At 40.0% G+C, this 7,544-nt stretch overlaps 1 pseudogene; it reads right to left on the bottom strand.

Annotated features, from left to right (window-relative positions):
* Window positions 1–137: 137 nt before the first annotated feature.
* LOC102483246 (cyclin-dependent kinases regulatory subunit 2 pseudogene) lies at window positions 138–466 on the bottom strand (annotated as a pseudogene).
* Window positions 467–7,544: the final 7,078 nt, after the last annotated feature.

Below are 7,544 nucleotides of genomic sequence, written 5' to 3'. Positions count from 1 at the left end.
GTTGCATCTGACTGAGCTCTGTTGCTGTGAATACAGCCCATGCACAGTAGGTATAGAGGAATGGTCTGTACATCGTTCAAGTATTCACTGAATACTACCTTATATACATACACATATACATTAAATTTGAAAAAGATCTAATCGGCAATCCCCAGGTAGACTTCATTTTGTTGCTCTTTTGGAAGAGGCCGTCTAAAGAGAAGAAGAATATGTGGTTCTGGCTCATGAATCATGTAGTGAACCCAGCCTAGACTCTGTTGGACACCAAGTCTCCTCCACTCCTCTTCGGACATCAGATGGGTTTTGGGCACTTGTTTGGAAAGTTCTCTGGGTAACATGACATGCCGGTACTCGTAGTGCTCGTCGAAGTACTTGTCTGAGTAGTAGATCTGCTTGTGAGCCATCCTGCCGGCGCGCAGCGGGGCGGGAACGACCAGAGCCAGAGAGCAGGCAAGGCAGGCCACACGTCCGCATCCGTCCACGGCAATGACTCGACTGAGCCTAACGACCTTAAGATGGTTTTGATGCAAAACTTATTCATATATATAAAGAGGCACAACACTCTGTGATGCTCTCATATATTGTCCAAGACCTATATTAAATCTTTGAATAGAGAGATCTGGAGGGCTAGAGTGTAGTTCCTTTGAGACTCTAAATGATTGGTTAGTCTATTAAATCAGATCACTACACACCTGTTCCACATGCTGCTGGCTTACACACTCACACACACAACTTCATAGGATATAGAGATATTGTCAGCAAGACTTTGTGTTAAAAGTTGATCTGACACTATCCAATTTTGTCCAGAATGTGCTCATTTTTGGGGGGAGAAAGATTTTTTCTATAGGGCATGTAGGATTACCAGAGAGACAGTGAGAAACATAAACAGAGAAATCATTCCCCAAGGGGGATGGACACATAGCAATCCTCCTCCATTTTCTTCCTCTTGAGGTTGTGAGTATATGCGTATGTGTGTTCAGTATGAGTTTCAAGTTTCTGGTATAACACTTGAACTGTGCTGAACCACATGGGAGTCTCAGCCCTAATTACTGCATCACCTGCTGGCTCCCAGTATGTGTTCTTATAATCTTCAATAGAACTTGGAGGTGGATGTGGAGGTGTTGCCTTGACTGCGTCTAAATGGAATGAATCTCTTCAATATTATGATCACCCCACTGTCCTCCAGAGGTGGTGGGGATGCCATCGAGAGCCCCTCCTTAGGGCCTTTCCTATTCATGGAGACAGCAGACAACACCAAGAACTGCCACTGGAGAGTCTCTCAGGCAGGGCCTGGGATTGAAAAAGTAGGTGATGGTGGCTGTGGTGGCTGCAGAAACCTTTCAAAGTGGCCTCCCAATTGTAGTTCTGGTCATCCATCATTACTCATAGCTGCCCCCCTCCTCTTCTATGCTTTCCTCCATCCTACTCCCTCCACCCCCTACCCACATCAGCCTGCCTTACAGGACTTGCCACCTCTCACAACCCTGGACCAGAGAGCACAGCTACCTCGTGGAGCTCACATCTCAGGGGGCAGAAACCAGCTGTCAGTTAAGCCCAGTTCTCTTCTTGGCAAGCTTCTGTTTCTTTCTTCATTCTCACAGCCTGTTCTTAAAGTTGGGGTCATTCCATCACTTGTGGTTGATGTAAATGCAGTACATAATGAACAGGGTCTAGCACACCCCACAGTGATAACACTGCTCTGGCCCACCATCTTTACTCAAGTAGGTCTCCAGCCATAAACCCCAGAAATATTTCCAAGTAGGTCACCCTCATGGAGCATTGTGTTTTACTGTTGTGCCACCATCTGTCCTCCAAATGTGATACTCTTAAATAGCTCACAAGTCATGGTGTTTTAATATTAAAGTGCTTATTTTACTTTTAAAAAAATTTGCTATTGGTCATGTGCACTTGCTGAAGAGACACAGAGAAAGAGAGAGAAAATAAAAAATCACAACCCAGGTGTATGTTAATCCCTTCTTTATTCTCAGGATTTCTATGCATATTCAGACAGGCACCTAGTCTTATTTTTCAAGCTGTCAGGTCTGGTACTCAAACCTCAGAGTCAGCTATGTGGGACCCAGCACCTTAACCACCTCACCACCTGCTGGCCCAACATGTTTTTCAATTTTATTTAAATAATTCTGTCTTGACAAAGATTCTGTGCTTGACTAAATTCAGCCAGGCTTCTTAAATTTTACCGAGATCTGCTTGTGCACATTTCTATGAAATAAACATCAGTGGGTTTAAGCAGAATCCCCGTTAGCTCTAAGGCTACCTAATAGTAATTTGCTGTCCACCGACCTCCACCCTTCTGCATAGTGCCAAATTCACACTTGTCCATTCTACTGGGTCATTGGGAAAGTCGTCATCCATTTTTGCATAGAAAAACACATGATGACTTTCCTGACCACCCAATATATTCAGAGTGGAGCCCATTCTCTCTCACACAAAAATTTACTGTCCCAGTCCCTCTACCTATTTCCATGGTCTTTAATAAAATATTAATTATCGTGCTTTTCTAGATAGTTATATTACATAATTTTTAACACTACATTACTACACTTGGAATTTAAATTTTTTATTTATTGCCTGAAATGGTCAAATCTTTTGGCCAGAAGGTTGCATAGTGGTTAAGGCACTGGACTTCAAGATGGCTGACTCCAGTTGGAGCCCTGGACTCAGTGGTTTGAAACTCATGCCAGGCACTTGTGCATGTGTGCCCAAAGCCTGACAGGAGAATGGAAGATAAGGGATTGTAGTGTGGCCATCCCCTTAGAGGGTGATTTCTCACTTTCTTACTGCCTCTCTCGTTGACTCTGGCAAGTACATGCACCCTATAGCAAAAATCTCTCCTAAAAATATTTTATTTGTTTAAACTCTTGTAGTGGGAGTCCTAAATTATAATTTTTTGAATTCTAAAATTTCACACTATTTTTTGCTAATTTCCCTTTATAAATGGGAATTCTCTCTTTTTGTTTTTGTTTTTGTTTTTGTTTTGCCATAGGGCATGGAGAGAGACAAAGAGAGGAAAAATGAAAAATTACCCCCAAAAGGAATTGTCATGCTATAATCATTTTCCTCTTTCCATTATCCTCTCAGAGTTTTGGGCACACGCATTTGCACCAGGCATAATTTTCAAGCCACCAGGTCCACGACTCAAACTGCAGTCAACTATGTGGGAGTCCAATGCCTTAAACAACATGGCACCTGCTGGCCCTGTGTGAAGCATTTTATTTTTTGAGGTTTTTGCCACAGGGCATGTACACTCACCAGAGAGAGACAGTAAGAGGGAAAGTGAGAAATCATTCCTAGGAATATTTCTACTATCTACTATTCTGCAATCTTTTCTACTCCATTCACCTTCTGGGATTCTGGGCACACATACACAGGTGCCAGACATGATTTTCAAACCACTGAGTCCAGGACTGGAACTTTGATTGATCATGAGGGAATTCAATTCTGCAACCACTGTGCCACCTGCTATCCCTGCAGTACCTTTTTGATATAATCTCAAAATCAAAGAGAAGAAAAACAGGTCAAGTTACATAAAACAAAAATAATTCTGTGCTGTGTCGAGGGCAGTCAAAATTAGAACCTACAGAAATGAGAGTGAGATAAAACACACAAGACAAACAATATTTTTTTCAGAGGCTTTTGCCTTTGGACACATATACTCACCAGAGAGAGACAGACAGAGACAAAGAGAAAGTGACAGGAAAGTAATAAATCACCCCAGAGGGATGACCATGATGCAATCCTTTCTCCCCATTCTCTTCCCAGGATCTTGGGCATACACATACACACATTCTGTATACTTTTTAAAAAAATAAGAATGATTTTATTTAACTTTATTTATTTATTTATTTATTTCAATTTGATCAGAGAGGGACAGAGCAAGAGGGAGCGTGAGTGAGAGGGAAAGTGAGAAAGCAAGATGCCATGTCTAGGACTTGAACTGTGGTTGGCCATGTAGAAGACCCGTGCCCCCAACCACCACACCATCTGCCACCCCTGCATGATTTTTAAGCCACTGGGCTCAGGACACCAACCGCAGGTGACCATGTGAGAATTAAATGATGTTACTGCTGCACTATCTGCTGGCCCTGACAAGCCATGATTTTTTCTTTCTTTCTTTTCTTTTTTTTTAATTTAATTATCTTTTATACATTCAATCACATTATTATTTGGCTTACAAAATGGATATTTCAACAGGTGAACATTTCTCCCTAGTACAGTTGATATAACTACACAATATCTTCCACAGATACCAATTTTTTTGTGCCATTAATGCTTTGACTCCCTATTTTTCTTCTAAATGTCCTTCCTCAGACCCTCCTTCACACTCACTATATTTGGTATTTACATCTATATACTATATTTCTATATCCTTTAGTCAATTAGTTTCAGTCACAGAGTGTGGACAGTTGATATATGTTAAGTGGGGACATACAATGCCTCTCCTTCATAGCCTGACTTGCTTCACTCAGCAGTAAATCTTCCATATTCATCCACTTCCTGTCAAAATCCAGGGCTTTGTTGTTGTTGTTGTTTTTTCTGGCTGAATAGTATTCCATTGAGTATATGTGCCACACTTTTTCTACCCATTCATCTGTTCTTGGGCATTTGGGTTGTTTCCATGACTTAGCAGTTGTGAATAGTGCAGCAATAAACATCAATATGCAAGCACTTTTTCGATTAAGTATTCTTCTGTCCTTTGAGTAGATACCAAGGAGTGGGACTGTTGGATTATATGGTAGTTCTATTTGTAGATTTTTGAGGAATCTCCAAATTGTTCTCCACAGTGGCTGGACCAATTTACATTCACACCAGCAGTGTAAGAGAGTTCCCCTTTCACCACACCCCCACCAGGACTTATCTCTTTTTGTTTTTTTTAATCTTAGTCATTCTGACTGGGGTTAGGTGGTATCTCATAGTTGTTTTGATCTGCATTTCCCTTACAATGAGGGATGTTTAGCATATTTTTATATACTTTTTAGCTATTTATATGTCATTTTTAGAGAGTGTTTTTTTTTTTTCAATTCATTCTCCCATCTTTTAATAGGATTGATCGTCTTTTTTCAGAACAGCTGCTTGAGTTCCCTGTGAATTCTGGTTATCAGTCTTTTATTGGATGCAATTTACAAAAATATTTTTCCATTCTGAGGGATGTCTATTTACACTAGACATCCTTTTGCCATGCAGAAACTTCTTAGTCTGATGCAATCCCACTTGTCTATTTTGGGAATTATCAACTGTGTGTTGGGGGTCTTATTTAAGAAGTCTTTTCCTACCCCAATGTCTCCCAGAGTTTCCCCAGTGTTTTCTAGGAGTAGTTTTATAGTTTAAGGTCTTAGATTTAGATCTTTGATCCACTTTGACTTTATTGTCAGAGGTGAGAGGTAGGGGTTCATATTAATCTTTCTGCAAGTGGAAATCCAGTTTTTCCAGCACCATTTGCTGAAGAGGTTTTCCTTTTCCCACTGATTGACTGAAATCTTCTTGAAGATTGACCACATCATAGGGCACAAAGCCAGCCTCTACAGATTCAAAGGCATAGAAACTATATCAAGCCATTATTTTTTTTTAGTTTTTTCTTTTCTTTCAGTTTATTGTATACACACACTTCACAGGTTTTTAAAAAAGTATGTACATTTCACAAGACAGTACAAACTAGCTACAGTCTGCTAGCTACACATTAGGACATTAACTAAGCCCATGATTTTTGCCCTAAAACAGGCAACTGTGCAACTCCAACTCTCTGAGAGAAATTTTCCCAGCTCTTGTGTCAGGCGGCCCAGGCACCTCCTCCATTGTATTGATGGGGGAACCAGGGGACGCCGCTGTGCCATTGAAGCCATGATTTTTAACAGGGAGGCCATTGGGCTTGCATTCTAAGAAGGCTACCACCCAGACTGGCTCATTCTCCACATATTTATTAAGGAAGAAGGCACCAGAGCATTTGCTAAAGTTTTTGCAGCTGCTGAGATAGCAGTAAGACTGGAGACATGTTTAGGGAACATGTCAAAATCTTGATCCTGCCAACATAGTCACATGTTCCTGTTTTCAGGGAAGAATGAGCACACATTCTGCATTTTCTCATTCTGGTATATATGTACACATTAACCATTTCAATATTTGAGTGCTCTGTTACAATTCTGTCCAACAAAGCAAACAAATACTGATTTGAGAAACTAAAAAATAGTTTGTATATTGGCGTATAATGTATTTGGTTATTGGAAAAATCATGATGCACCTTTGCACAGGAAAACACATCCTAGGGACCAGAAGATTGTGTAATGGTTATGTCACTGGAATCCCACGTTGACCGTGGTTCAAATCTCAGACCCAGTGGCTTAAAACTCATGCATGTGTGTGTTCATGCCCAAAATCCCCAGAGGAGAATGAAGGAGAAAAGATTGTGGCATGGCCATCCATCTGTGGGGTGATTTCTCACTTTCTGTCTTTCTGTCTATTTGGCAAGCACACATGCCGAATAGCAAAAATCTCTCTCTAAAGAAAGATCATGATTTTTCTGACAACCTGATATTACATAACAAGTTAATATTAAAACAAATATATAAAACTCAATATTCAGAACACAAATAAATCAAAGGAAAATATGCAAAAGACTTAGATAGATATTTTCAGAAGGAAGGAGATAAATGGCCAATAGGCATCTGAATAAGCACTCACCCTCACCTATCAGAAGGAAAATATAAATTAAAACAATAGTGAAATATCACCTCACACCTCTTAGGATAGCTATTTTCAGGGAAAGTATAAGTGATATACGAGAAGAAAAGGAAAATTGAACATTGTTGATAAAACCATAACTTGATTCAACACATGGAAAATAGTTTTCTGAGGTTTTTCAGAAAATTAAAAATAGAACTACCATGTGACTTAGCAATCTCATTATTGTTTATACATAAAAAGGACATAAAATTAATATGTCAAAGAGATATTTGGGTTTCCATGTTCATTACATAATTATTCACAAAAGACAAGATATGGTATTAACATAAGTAAAACAGAAAAATGGCTCCAACTATTATGAGGGCAGCAGGTGGTGTGGTAGTTGACGAGCTGGAATTTCATATGACTGAGTGTGGTTTGAGCCCCAGAACTGACACCTTGCTTTTTCACTTTTCCTCTCTCTTTCTATCTCTCTCTTTCTTTATTTCTCTCTCTCTCTTTGTGTTCCTCTCTGGTGAGCACAAATGCCCTGTAGCAAATTAAATGGTAATAATAAATTCAATGAATAGTTATTTTTTTTTAAAGCTGTTATAAGGGCCAGCAGGTGATATGGTCATTAAGTTACTGAACTCCCTCACGGTCAACCATAGTTCAAATCTTTTTTCTTAGAAAATAAAACAAGAACTCTATGTGCCAGCCCCAGTTGACTGGGGTTTCAATTCCATTGCTAGTAGCTTAAGAAACACACTATGGGGGCATCAGGTGGCATAGTGGTTAAGGTGCTGGATTTCCACACTGTAGACCATGGTTCAAGTCTTGGACACAGAGGCTTGAAATATATTCTGGGC

The sequence above is a fragment of the Tupaia chinensis genome, unplaced genomic scaffold (assembly GCF_000334495.1).
Source record: "Tupaia chinensis unplaced genomic scaffold, TupChi_1.0 Scaffold145384_1, whole genome shotgun sequence".
Classification (NCBI taxonomy): domain Eukaryota; kingdom Metazoa; phylum Chordata; class Mammalia; order Scandentia; family Tupaiidae; genus Tupaia; species Tupaia belangeri.
The sequence above is the reverse complement of the archived record's forward strand: the minus strand, read 5'-3'. Positions and strand labels throughout refer to the sequence as shown.